This window comes from Triticum aestivum, chromosome 5A (genome assembly GCF_018294505.1).
Source record: "Triticum aestivum cultivar Chinese Spring chromosome 5A, IWGSC CS RefSeq v2.1, whole genome shotgun sequence".
Classification (NCBI taxonomy): Eukaryota; Viridiplantae; Streptophyta; class Magnoliopsida; order Poales; family Poaceae; genus Triticum; species Triticum aestivum.
Genome location: NC_057806.1, coordinates 571,495,228 through 571,510,035, shown reverse-complemented (window position 1 = coordinate 571,510,035; position 14,808 = coordinate 571,495,228).

The following is a 14,808-nucleotide window of genomic DNA, read 5'->3' as shown; positions in this document are numbered from 1 at the left end:
CGAGACTGGGATTTGTCACTCCGTATGATGGAGAGGTATCTCTGGGCCCACTCGGTAATGCATCATCATAATGAGCTCAATGTGACCAAGTGGTTGATCACGGGATCATGCATTACGGTACGAGTAAAGTGACTTGCCGGTAACGAGATTGAATGAGGTATTAGGATACCGACGATCGAGTCTCGGGCAAGTAACGTACCGATTGACAAAGGGAATTGTATACGGGATTGATCGAATCCTCGACATCATGGTTCATCCGATGAGATCATTGAGGAGCATGTGGGAGCCAACATGGGTATCCAGATCCCGCTGTTGGTTATTGACCAGAGAGTCGTCTCGGTCATGTCTGCGTGTCTCCCGAACCCGTAGGGTCTACACACTTAAGGTTCGGTGACGCTAGGGTTGTTGAGATATTAGCATACGGTAACCCGAAAGTGGTTCGGAGTCCCGGATGAGATCCCGGACGTCACGAGGAGTTTCGGAATGGTCCGGAGGTGAAGATTTATATATAGGAAGTCAAGTTTCGGCCATCGGGAAGGTTTCGGGGGTAATCGGTATTGTACCGGGACCATCGGGTGGGGCCACCTATCCCAGAGGGCCCCATGGGCTGAAGTGGGAGGGGAACCAGCCCCTAGTGGGCTGGTGCGCCCCCCCATGGGCCTCCCCTACGCCTAGGGTTGGAAACCCTAGGGGTGGGGGCGCCCCACTTGGCTTGGGGGGCACTCCACCCCCCTTGGCCGGCGCCCCCCTTGGAGATTCAATCTCCTAGGGCCGGCGCCCCCCTAGGGGTCCTATATATAGTGGGGGAGGGAGGGAAGCCGCACCCTAGCCCCTGGCACCTCCCTCTCCCTCCCGTGACACTCCTCCCTCTCCCTGAGCTTGGCGAAGCCCTGCCGAAATCACCGTTGCTTCCACCACCATGCCGTCGTGCTGTTGGATCTTTATCAACCACTCCTTCCCCCTTGCTGGATCAAGTTGGAGGAGACGTCTTCCCAACCGTACATGTGTTGAACGCGGAGGTGCCGTCCGTCCGGCTCTAGGTCATCGATGATTTGTATCATGACGAGTACGACTCCATCAACCCCGTTCTCTTGAACGCTTCCGCGCGCGATCTACAAGGGTATGTAGATGCACTCCTCTCTCCCTCGTTGCTAGATGACTCCATAGATTGATCTTGGTGATGCGTAGAAAATTTTAAAATTCTGCTACGTTCCCCAACACCATGTTCTTCATATAGAGAGTCTCTTGAGTTATCACTTTCATATACTAGTGGGAATTTTCATTATAGAACTTGGCTTGTATATTCCAACGATGGGCTTCCTCAAATGCCCTAGGTCTTCATGAGCAAGCAAGTTGGATGCACACCCACTTAGTTTCAGTTTGAGCTTTCATATACTTATAGCTCTAGTGCATCCGTTGCATGGCAATCCCTACTCACTCACATTGATATCTATTGATGGGCATCTCCGTAGCCCGTTGATACGCCTAGTTGATGTGAGACTATCTTCTCCTTTTTGTCTTCTCCACAACCACCATTCTATTCCACCTATAGTGCTATGTCTATGGCTCACGCTCATGTATTGCGTGAAAGTTGAAAAGGTTTGAGAACGTCAAAAGTATGAAACAATTGCTTGGCTTGTCATTGGGGTTGTGCATGATGTGAGTTTTTTGTGTGAAGAAGATGGAGCATAGCCAGACTATATGATTTTGTAGGGATAACTTTCTTTGGCCTTGTTATTTTGAAAAGACATGATTGCTTTATTAGTGGGCTTGAAGTATTATTGTTTTTATGTCAAATGATAGACTATTGCTTTGAATCACTCGTATCTTAATATTCATGCCATGATTAGATTACATGATCAAGATTATGCTAGGTAGCATTCCACATCAAAAATTATTTTTTTTATCATTTACCTACTCGAGGACGAGCAGGAATTAAGCTTGGGGATGCTGATACGTCTCCATCGTATCTATAATTTTTGATTGTTCCATGCCAATATTATTCAACTTTCATATACTTTTGGCAACTTTTTATACTATTTTGACTAACATATTGATCTAGTGCCCAGTGTCAGTTCCTGTTTGTTGCATGTTTTTTGTTTCGCAGAATATCCATATCAAACGGAGTCCAAACGGGATAAAAACTGACGGAGATTTTTTTGGAATATATATGATTTTTGGGAAGAAAATCCATGCGAGACGGTGCCCGAGGTGGCCACGAGGAAGGGGGTGCGCCCCTGACCCTCGTGGGCCACCTGTAAGGCGATTGATGCCCTTCTTTCGCCGCAAGAAAGCTAATTTCCGGATAGAGATCGTGTCAAAATTTCAGCCCAATCGGAGTTACGGATCTCCGGGAATATAAGAAATGGTGAAAGGGAAGAATCTGGGAATGCAGAAACAGAGAGAGACAGAGAGACATATCCAATCTTGGAGGGGCTCTCGCCCCTCCCGTGCCATGGAGTCCATGGACTAGAGGGGAAACCCTTCTCCCATCTAGGGAGGAGGTCAAGGAAGAAGAAGAAGGAGGGGGGCTCTCTTCCCTCGCTTCCGGTGGCACCGGAGTGCCACCGGGGCCATCATCATCACCGCGATCTACACCAACACCTCTGCCATCTTCACCAACATCTCCATCACCTTCCCCCCTCTATCTACAGCGGTCCACTCTCCCGCAACCCGCTGTACCCTCTACTTGAACATGGTGCTTTATGCTTCATATTATTATCCAATGATGTGTTGCCATCCTATGATGTCTGAGTAGATTTTTGTTGTCCTATCGGTGGTTGATGAATTGCTATGATTGATTTAATTTTCTTGTGGTTATGTTGCTATCCTTTGGTGCCCATCATATGATTGCGCACGTGGATCACACCCTAGGGTTAGTTGCATGTTGATAGGACTATGTATTGGAGGGCAAGAGTGACAGAAGCTTCAACCTAGCATAGAAATTGATGCATACGAGATTGAAGGGGGACCAATATATCTTAATGCTATGGTTGGGTTTTACCTTAATGAACATTAGTAGTTGCGGATGCTTGCTAATAGTTCCAATCATAAGTGCATAGAATTCCAAGTCAGGGATGACATGCTAGCAGTAGCCTCTCCCACATAATACTTGCTATCGGTCTAGTAAACTAGTCAATTGCTTAGGGGCAATTTCGCAACTCCTACCACCACTTTTACACACTCGCTATATTTACTTTATTGTTTCTTTATCTAAACAGCCTCTACTTTTTATTTACGTACTCTTTATTATCTTGCAAACCTATCCAACAACACCTACAAAGTACTTCTAGTTTCATACTTGTTCTAGGTAAAGCGAACGTCAAGTGTGCGTAGAGTTGTATCGGTGGTCGATAGAACTTGAGGGAATATTTGTTCTACCTTTAGATCCTCGTTGGGTTCGACACTCTTACTTATCGAAAACTGTTGCGATCCCCTATACTTGTGGGTTATCAGGGGTTAGGGCGCGCCCTCCACCCTCGTGGGCAGGTGGTTGACCCACCTGCTGTGTTCCCAGTGCCAAATATTCTCAAATATTTCAGAAAAAATCATATTTAAATTTCAGGGCATTTGGAGAACTTCTATTTTCGGGGTATTTTTATATTGCACGAATAATCAGATAATAGACAGAAAATACTTATTTATTTAATATAAATAACAGAAAGTAAAAGCAGGGTACAGAAGGTTGTGCCTTCTAGTTTCATCCATCTCATGATCATCAAAAAGAATCCACTAACAAGGTTGATCAAGTCTTGTTAACGAACTCATTCCGAATAACATGGAACCGGAGAAATTTCGAAAAACACTATGTTACCTCAATGGGGATATGCACATCCCCAATAATAAAAATATCATATTTCTTCTTGACAGTAGGAAGAGGAAATTCAAAACCTCCAAATATAATCGATGGAATTTTTCCAATAGAGTTGATACTATGAACTTGAGGTTGTTTCCTCGGAAAGTGTACCGTATGCTCATTACCATTAACATGAAAAGTGGCATTGCCTTTAGTGCAATCAATAACAGCCCCTGCAGTATTCAAAAAGGGTCTTCCAAGAATAATAGACATACTATCATCCTCGGGAATATCAAGAATAACAAAGTCTGTTAAAATAGTAACGTTTGCAACTACAATAGGCACATCCTCACAAATACCGATAGGTATAGCAGTCGATTTATCAGCCATTTGCAAAGATATTTCATTCGGTGTCAACTTATTCAAATCAAGTCTACGATATAAAGAGAGAGGCATAACACTAACACCGGCTCCAAGATCACATAAAGCAGTTTTAACATAGTTTCTTTTAATGGAGCATGGTATAGTGGGTACTCCTGAATCTCCAAGTTTCTTTGGTATTCCACCCTTAAAAGTATAATTAGCAAGCATGGTGGAAATTCCATCTTCCGGTATCTTTCTTTTATTTGTAACAATATCTTTCATATACTTAGCATAAGGATTCATTTTGAGCATATCAGTTAATCGCATACGCAAAAAGATAGGTCTAATCATTTCAGCAAAGCGCTCAAAATCCTCATCATCCTTTTTCTTGGATGATTTGGGAGGAAAAGGCATGGGTTTTTGAACCCATGGTTCTCTTTCTTTACCATGTTTCCTAGTAACAAAGTCTTTCTTATCATAATGTTGATTCTTTGATTGTGGGTTATCAAGATCAACATCAGGTTCAATTTCTATATCATTATCATTACTAGGTTGGGCATCATCATGAACATTATCATTAACATTATTACTAGTTTTAGGTTCATTACCAGATAGAGTTTCAGCATCAGAAATAGAAATATCATTTGGATTCTCAAGTGTTTCAATAACAGGTTCACTAGAAACATGCAAAGTCCTATCATTTTTCTTTTTCTTCCTTTTAGAAGGACTAGGTGCATCTATATTATTTCTCTGAGAATCTTGCTCAATTCTCTTAGGGTGGCCTTTAGGATACAAAGGTTCCTGAGTCATTCTACCACCTCGAGTCATAACTCTAACATCATTATCATTATCCTTACTATTCAATTCATTGAGCAAATCATTTTGAGCTTTAAGTACTTGTTCTACTTAAGTGGTAACCATAGAAGCATGTTTACTAATAAGTTTAAGTTCACCTTTGACATTAGCCATATAAATCACCAAAGTGTTCAAGCATATTTGAATTGTATTTCAATTGTCTACCAAAATAAGCATTAAAATCTTCTTGCTTAACCATAAATTTATCAAACTCATCTAAGCATGGGCTAGCAAACTTAGTAAATGGGATTTCAGCTTTATCATATCTATAGAGAGAATTTACCTTTACTACCTGTGTTGGGTTATCAAGACCATAAGTTTCTTCAATAGGTAATGGATTAAGGTCATATATTTCTTCAACAGGCGGTAAATTAAGACCATGTATTTCTTCAATAGGAGGTAAATTCTTAACATCTTCAGCTTTAATACCTTTTTCTTTCATAGATTTTATTTGCCTCTTGCATATCTTCAGGACTGAGAAATAGAATACCCCTCTTCTTCGAAGTTGGTTTAGGAATAGGCTCAGGAATTGGCTCCGGAGGTGTCCAATTATTTTCATTTGTCAACATGTTATTCAATAGAATTTCAGCTTCATCCGGTGTTCTTTCCCTGAAAACAGAACCAGCACAACTATCCAGATAATCTCTGGAGGCATCGGTTAGTCCATTATAAAAGATATCAAGTATTTCATTTTTTCTTAAGAGGATGATCAGGCAAAGCATTAAGTAATTGGAGAAGCCTCCCCCAAGCTTGTGGGAGACTCTCTTCTTCAATTTGCACAAAATTATATATATCCCTTAAAGCAGCTTGTTTCTTATGAGTAGGGGAATATTTAGCAGAGAAGTAATAAATCATATCCTGGGGACTACGCACACAACCAGGATTAATAGAATTAAACCATATCTTAGCATCACCCTTTAATGAGAACGAAAATATTTTAAGGATATAAAAGTAGCGAGTTCTCTCATCATTAGTGAATATGGTAGCTATATCATTTAATTTAGTAAGATGTGCCACAACAATTTCAGATTCATAGCCATGAAAAGGATCAGATTCAACCAAAGTAATTATATCAGGATCAACAGAGAATTCATAATCCTTATCGGTAACACAGATAGGTGAAGTAGCAAAAGGTTTCATTCTAGCATTTGGAGATTGCTTATTCCATTTAGCTAATAACCTCTTGAGTTCGTATCTATCTTTGCAAGCTAAAATAGCCAAAGAAGCTTCTTTATCAAAAACATAACCCTCAGGAATAACAGGCAAGTCTTCATCATCAATTTCATCAGTATTATCAGATTCAATATTTTCGATCTCTCTAGCCCTAGCAAGTTGTTCATCAAGAAATTCACCAAGTGGCACAGTAGTATCAAGCATAGAAGTAGTTTCATCATAAGTATCATGTATAGCAGAAGTGACATCATCAATAACATGCGACATATCGGAACGAATAGCAGAAGCAGGTTTAGGTGTCACAAGCTTACTTAAAACAGAAGGTGAATCAAGTGCAGAGCTAGATGACAGTTCCTTACCTCCCCTCGTAGTTGAGGGATAAATCTTAGTTCTCGGATCTTTCAAGTTCTTCATAATGATAAGCAGATATAAATCCCAAGTGACTCAAAGAATAGAGCTATGCTCCCCGGCAATGGCGCCAGAAAATAGTCTTGATAACCCACAAGTATAGGGGATCGCAACAGTTTTCGAGGGTAAAGTATTCAACCCAAATTTATTGATTCGACACAAGGGGAGCCAAAGAATATTCTCAAGTATTAGCAGCTGAGTTGTCAATTCAACCACACCTAGAAACTTAGTATCTGCAGCAAAGTATTTAGTAGCAAAGTAATATGATAGTAGTGGTAACGGTAGCAAAAGGTAACAGTAGTAAAAGTAATGTTTTTGGTATTTTGTAGTGATGATAGCAATAGCAACGGGAAAGTAAATAAGCGAAGAACAATATATGAAAAGCTCGTAGGCAATGGATCAGTGATGGAGAATTATGTCGGATGCGGTTCATCATGTAACAGTCATAACCTAGGGTGACACAGAACTAGCTCCAGTTCATCAATATAATATAGGCATGTATTCTGAATATAGTCATACGTGCTTATGAAAAAGAACTTGCATGACATCTTTTGTCCTACCCTCCCGTGGCAGCGGGGTCCTTACGGAAACTAAGGGATATTAAGGCCTCCTTTTAATAGAGTACCGGAACAAAGCATTAACACATACTGAATACATGAACTCCTCAAACTACGGTCATCACCGGTAAGTATTCCGATTATTGTCATTTCGGGGTTAATGGATCATAACACATAATAGGTGACTATAGACTTGCAAGATAGGATCAAGAACTCTCATATATTGATGAAAACATAATAGGTTCAGATCTGAAATCATGGCACTCGGGCCCTAGTGACGAGCATTAAGCATAGCAAAGTCATAGCAACATCAATCTCAGAATATAGTGGACACTAGGGATCAAACCCTAACAAAATTAACTCGATTACATGATAGATCCCATCCAACCCATCACCGTCCAGCAAGCCTACGATGGAATTACTCATGCACGGCGGTGAGCACCATGAAATTGGTGATGGAGGATGGTTGATGATGAAGATGGCGACGGATTCCCCTCTCCGGAGCCCCGAACGGACTCCAGATCAGCCCTCCCAAGAGGTTTTAGGGCTTGGCGGCGGCTCCGTATCGTAAAACGCGATGAATTCTTCTCTCTGATTTTTTTCTCCCCGAAACACAATATATAGAGTTGGAGTTGGAGTCGGAGGAGCTCCAGGGGACCCACTAGGTAGGGGTGCGCGCCCCCCACCCTCGTGGAAGGTGGTGGCCCCCCTGGCCTTCATCTTTTGCATGTATTTTTTATATTTTCCAAAAAGTTGCTCCATGAAGTTTCAGGTCATTCCGAGAACGTTTGTTTCTGCACATAAATAACACCATGATAATTCTGCTGAAAACATCGTCAGTCCGGGTTAGTTCCATTCAAATCATGCAAGTTAGAGTCCAAAACAAGGGCAAAAGTGTTTGGAAAAGTAGATACGACGGAGACATATCAACCCCCTACCCATTTCGGGGCACACACAGGATCCCATGCCACCGCACAGTTGCCGCCATTTGCCTCCACTTTTCGGCACCACAGAAACCCACGTCATACCTTATTCATGGCAGCAACCGTTTCGATGCAAGGTGTTGGTTGGTGCTGTTTTAGAGACAGTAAAGGGAAGTTTATTACAGCTGCAAATGAAAGATTTGAGGTGTGTTATGATGCATTCACAGTGGAGGCTATCTCTTTGAGGTTTGGTTTGAATGTAGATTGCCTGATTGGCTGCAATAAAATTGAGATCAATTCCAATAATATGGATGTGATCACAACCATGCATGAGGGGAACTCTACCAATGGCACTAATTCCTTCTTCATTACAAAACTTCATTATTTTGATTTTGTTTTAGTTTTTATTTTATTTATTTTTTCTTAAAGGGTAATACCAATGTCACTAATTCATTGTTTCTTTAGAAAAATTCATTAATTTGATTTTGTTTTAGTTTTTATTTTGTTAGAAAACTTCATTATTTTATTTTTGAGTAGTACGGAAGACATGGATCAAATACCGGTGCCACTAATTCATTATTTTTTAGAAAACTTATTTTTTGCAACAATTTCACTGTTATATACTCCCTTTGTCCCAAAATTCTTGTATAACTAGATACATCCGTATTTAGACAAATCTAAGATAATAATTTTGGGACGGAGGGAGTAGTATTTATTTCTGCATATTATAAAAAGCATAATTTCCGTGTAAATTGTGTGCAGATTTCATCATTATTTGTTTTAGTTCTTTCCATTTTCTTACCAATGCTAGTAAATTCATTCTTCCTTAGGAAAACTTTGTTTGTTGTTATTTCTTATTTTAGTATATTAGCTTGGTATATGGGGAATGAGAAGGCTAGAGAAACTAGAAGTTTTTGTGTTCTGTTATGTTACACATAGTTGCATTGTATTATTTTTATTTTTAAATTTGTATTTGTTAATCTACTCTCATGATTCATTTTTCCTTACAAACGAATTTGTTCTTCTTTGTTTTTTTACTTTGTTTAAGTTGTTGTCTGTCACTTCTCGCCGGATGCCTAGAAGTAATGATGACATGTGAAAGTATGCATCAAGTAGTGGAGTTTTGGCATGCATGGTAGTACATAAATAACCCAACTCATAACATTAGGACATGCACATAGTCTAAGTTGGCATGTCTCTGTTGTTAGCTCATTCATGTGTCCTTCCGCTCCAGTACTCTATACGATCAACCAGACCGATCTCTTGACATTGATGTTGAGTACGTGTGTAGCGTCGCTGAGTATGTAGGATTTGGAGGTGACATGAATTTGAATGCGAGTCTCACCTGATCGAGCAACACAAGGGCCAAGGTGCTTTTATTTACGGTCTGGTTGCTCCAATGTATTTTGCAAAACTCGATTCTATGACTACGGACAATTGTTTTGTTAAATATTTAGCAAGTTTCAGCTTGGCATCTTCGACAAATAAGATGTCGACAAGTAAGTAGGAATACATTACAAGGTCACTCGGTGGCGGGGCGTGAAGCAAAAATGAGAGGGGGGCAATTTTTTCAGATTTACTACCAAGCAACAAGAAGAAAAATGCAAGTTTTTGCCTGTATCAGCTATTCGGAATCATATGACATACTATACAACATAATTACAATGGCTTTTCGAGTTGATCTCCCAGCTTGCAACTTGCAAAAAAAAGTCACCACCCCCACGAATTTGTAGCTATAGCCTGTAGATTCAGTTCATTGCTTGATTTGAGAAAGAATTTAGGAGAAAAAAGGGGCACACCAGTTAAGAAGATGGGGACATGGGATTTAGATTTAAAGGCGGCTTAGTGCAGTTGCTTAGGCGAAACAATGAGAAGGAAGAAGACATGAAAGGTTCCACCATGGTCACTTAGGGATAGCCACTTTTCAGGTACTCCCTCCGTTCGGAATTACTTGTCTCGGAAATGGATGTATCTAGAACTAAAATACGTCTAGATACATCCATTTCTACGACAAGTAATTCCGAACGGAGGGAGTAGTTGCCAAGCGTTTGGTTGAGAGATGGCTAGGGATATGGGCAGCCAAGATTCCTAGATTATGCTCTTAAAATGTGGCTGAGCCCATCCGCGATAATTTGGTGGATATAGCCAACCACCCCGCTCGCGAAACGTTTTCTTCGTCTCTCTCTCTCTCTCTCTCTCACCTATCTAATTTCCCCATCTCATCTCTTTCTCTGGCCTCGTGCGGCGGCGTAGGTCACGGCGGCGACACATCAAGGGCGAGATTGGTGGCCGGATTTAAGCGGCGGTGACTGCTTCCAGGGCGTGTGGGGGTAGAGCTAGCCATGTCACGGTGGAGGCGCCAGCCAAAGAGCGCGGGAAGGCAGGCATGTTTTTGATCGGCGATGGTGTGTTCGATCTTGGGCGGCGACGCGGTCAAGGTACAGCCGCTCTCCCTTCTCCTTTCACCTTCCTCCGGTCCTCTCTCACTATCCCGAAGCTCTCTATTGTGAGATGGTGAACTAGTGCGGCAGGGAACAACGAACCACAGTGCATGATGGGCGAGCCGTGCTAATTTGCATGAGAGGTGGTGGCCACCGGCTAGATCTCCTCCACCGCCGGTCACTGGTGCCCCTGCGATGCCATCCCGTTCTCAAAGTGCTTCTGCTCACATCGGTTGCATGTTCTAGAGCAGTGAAGCCTGATGTGTCCATATGTTTGAGTCGTCGGGCTATGAGCTTGAGGTGTAAAATGGACGTCATATTTCTTTGGCAAATATGTTCATACATGTGTGATATAATTGATGCACGCAAATTTATGTAGCTTATTTTCTTAATACATATAGTCATATTGTTTCACAACTCATGTGTCAATGTGAGAATTAATTATTTTAAAGAAATAATAATTAAATTTGTGTGTGAAGAGGTAATCTCATTATTTCCAAAAAGAAAAAGTAATCGTAGCCATCCATCCACTTTTTATCAATGCAACCAAACAAAAAAACATGTCTATCTTTCTATCTCCCATCCTTATAATCAAACAAGCAAAATAAGTTGTCTCCAACCATGTGGCTAGGGATATCACCAGCCAATCCCTCGCCGCCCTCAAGCCAAACACCACTTTAAAGGATTCAGGGAGTGGGAGCAGCTGGGAGGAGGAAGAAGACTCCACAATCGCCATGGGGAAAACCGGAGGAGAGTGAGGGGAGTAGGGGATGCTGTGAGAAACTAAGGGCTCAGCCTGCTCTCCCCGAACCAAAGACGAAGGGGTGGCCACATCCCGAAATTGTCCCCACATAGCTTCGCCAGTGAGGTCACACTACTTCAACAAATCAAAGACCGCAGAAGGTAAAATGGTGAACAACCATCATCTATTTATACTAAATATTTTTATCTTTTCATAGATCATTTGTTCGCTAAATATTAACTTTAATTTTTGATGGTACATGCATTAACTTGCAATTATATTATTTAGAAACATTACAACCGAGTACTTTTCCAGCCCTCTCAGGCTATTAGTATCTCAACCATCGGATCTGCACTTCTAGGCGTTTTTGGCCGTTGGATGCACCTTCCACCCCGCTGGGAGCCCTAAACGGACTGGGCCAATGCTCCCGCAACAAAATCAGCGATCTGCTGTTGTTTGGGCCTGCCGGATCGATGCTCCCACTACATGCATGAGCAGTCCTCCCCTCGCCCCCACTCCCTGACGGCCTGACCTCTCGTCTCTCGTCTCTCGTCTGGGATTCAGTTGCGCAGCCACCGCCGAAATCCCCATCCCCATCCGTGGAAGGACGCCTCTTCTTCGCCCAGCCGCCGCCATCCTCCTTCTCATGTTTTTACCCTCAAGATGCAACAGGAAGAATCCCCTCACCGCACCCTCCACTCCACCCGATCCCTCCAGGTGCGCCGCCGCTGTGGTCGTATCCGCAGAGAGAAATAGAGAGAGGTGTGGTGAAAATGTCAACGGCGGGCCAGACGTATCGCCAAGCACATCATGCGGAGTGGAGCTACTCAGATCGCTGCCCTTCTAGACCGAGCCTCCAAATCTCGCACGAAAAAAGGAGATCATGGCGAAGGAGGCGGCCGGAGTCACTTCGTCCATCCGTCCTCTACAGGTCTGTGTATCTCTCCTACTTCTGTGCATCCTCCGTCACCGACCAACCCAGTCTCATTCCAATCCCTCGTGTGCGAGTGATCGCCTGATGCGAAGCGACATGAAGCCATGCGTGCTTCACCGATCGATGCGGGGCGAGGCGATGTAGGGCTTCACCGATCGATGCAGGGCGAGGTGATGTAGGCAGCCGATGCGGGGAAGGAGAGGGGTTTGGAAGCGGATGTCGTGGCGCGTTGGTTGAACTCGCAAGGGCTACTATGTGGTTGCAGCGGACACCTCTCGGGGAAAACCTAGGCTAGGCACCGACTTCACCGTTCTGGTCCTTCGGACCCGATTTGAATCTCTTCCTGCTTGTCAAGTAGGTCGTCAGCCACATGTGCGTTGCCATCCAAGTTCCAAGGTGGCCTCTGCCCTGCTGCACTTACTACACGCTGGTCGTCCTTGCATACAGGTATATCTCAAGATGGCCGCCGCCCTGCTGCACTTGCTCCATGTTGGTAGTCGCTTGCCTACAGGTACAGTTCTCCTTCCCCCTTATGCCATATGCCTAGGCCACAGGGGAATGCCATGCTTCAGACGACGAAAACACGAGAATCATCCCAAAAGAAATGGATGTAGACACTCTCATGCAGCTTGCTAGGTCTTAGAATATCTGCTTTACGCGAGAGCTTTGACATGATACAAGGCCCCTGACAATTATCACTGATACACTCAATTGAATCATGTGAGTTCCATTGTATCTATTTAATCATTTTTTTCTACTTGTTCAAGATATTCCAAATAAACTCAAATTTCTCTTAATTCTTTATGTACAGTTTGATCGTTTTCTGAAGTGTAAAATTTATGTTGGTGATACTTTTTTAATTGGTTCTTTCTCTTTTACAGAATTGAGCAGAAAGAAAAGAATATGATTTTTTGTTTGCTTTAACAATGAAAGGTTCGTACTTGGAAAATACTTCAATTCTGTCACAGGAGTTGATGCTCAAGTTTCTTATGCATTTAAATCTGAGGGGAAACCACATGCAGAAAAATTCAAGAATCAGTTGTATAACCAGGTTTACCAACATCTATGTGTTTCTCTTATTTATTTTGTGCATTCATTACTATTTTTAATTTCTCTCTTCATCTCTTGAAATTAGTACAGTAACCAATCCACTTTCTGATTTGCTGTGCAGCAACTATACTAGAAGCTGGGATGTACAACGAGGATGGTTACGTGCCTCTTTTAAGTTATCCAGTGTTACATTAATTCTTTTCTTTGTACTAATTTGGTAAAAAAAGTGGAATTCCATCTTTGAAAAATGATGTTAGTGAGCATCTCAATTTAAATTTTTACATTCCAAAATAGTCAAGTTTTTTACGTAACATTTTATTTGGCTCGCATAATTCTTGAATGCCTTCCATGGGATGACAGGAATCTTGCTCATCTAGCAAAATAAAAGATTTCGAAAAAAATTGGAAGGTGGGAAAACTTGGAATTTCTCGGAGGTATTGTGATGGCGGTGCCCATGTAGTTTGGGAAATTTTGCTTTCAGCTTGGATGAAGCTTTGTCATAAATGACGGCACATATAATCTTAAAGGTAAGAGGCTTTAGTTGCTTATAAGTAATAAGGTTTATACATCTTGCGGTGGATTCAACCTACAAACCTCATAAAGTGCTCCCCCAGTGTCCGACTAATCAAACCCTGAAAGCTTTCGCTGATGGTATTTAAAAAAAGTTGTGTGGTTACAGGATTCCTACATGTTTTTGGTCACCATGCATTTCCTTCCCATTTAATAAATGAATTCGCACAAAATAAATAGTCAAATTTTAACTTCTGAGATAGGGCAAAGTCAATAACAGTGGAACATATAGTATGTTAAATGTTGATTGCTCTGGCTTACATGATGATAGATTGCTTCTTGAAAGCTCTTTTTGTAAAGAGTAATGCTTATACTGGATATTTGAGGGGAGGTTTAACTCAATAGATATTGTTATAGATTGTTTTCTTCTTATTTTTTGAGTCTACCTGATTTGTGAGTTTAGCACTGCAACGATTGATGTCTAGAACTCTTTTAAATTGGTGTCATAGTTGCTTTACCCATTACTGACTTACCATTCTCAAACTTTTTGTATCACATATTTTTGTGACTCTGCACTTGCATGTTGCCTCTAGGTAAAATTTCTAAGCAGAGATAACCATTGATATATGTGTTACAATACTTACTATGAGCCATATGTGAGCTCTTTTCCTTGCAGTTTTATGGTTTTTTTCATTTTCTGTTGTCCATCAATTAGTTGAACCATTAACATGACTGCAGGCTATTTCATAGGTGAGCCTGGGTCCATGACTAAGATTTCGTCCCGCTAGCGCAGCCTGAGCCCACTAAACATTACTTTTATTGTATTAGGAAAATATTTAGGCTCGGAGAAAATAAGTAAAGAATAATATTCTTTAGGTTATGAGCTTATCGTTTCTGAAGCTTGGCCAGCTTCGATCATCATGACCATCTATGACAATAATAAATTGAATATTTCTCCTTTTTTACTATATTTGTAGTGGACTTATCGTTCGTATGGGTAATGTAGTTTACTAATTCCGTGAGAAGTACCAAGAGGACACAATGTTACAATTGGAA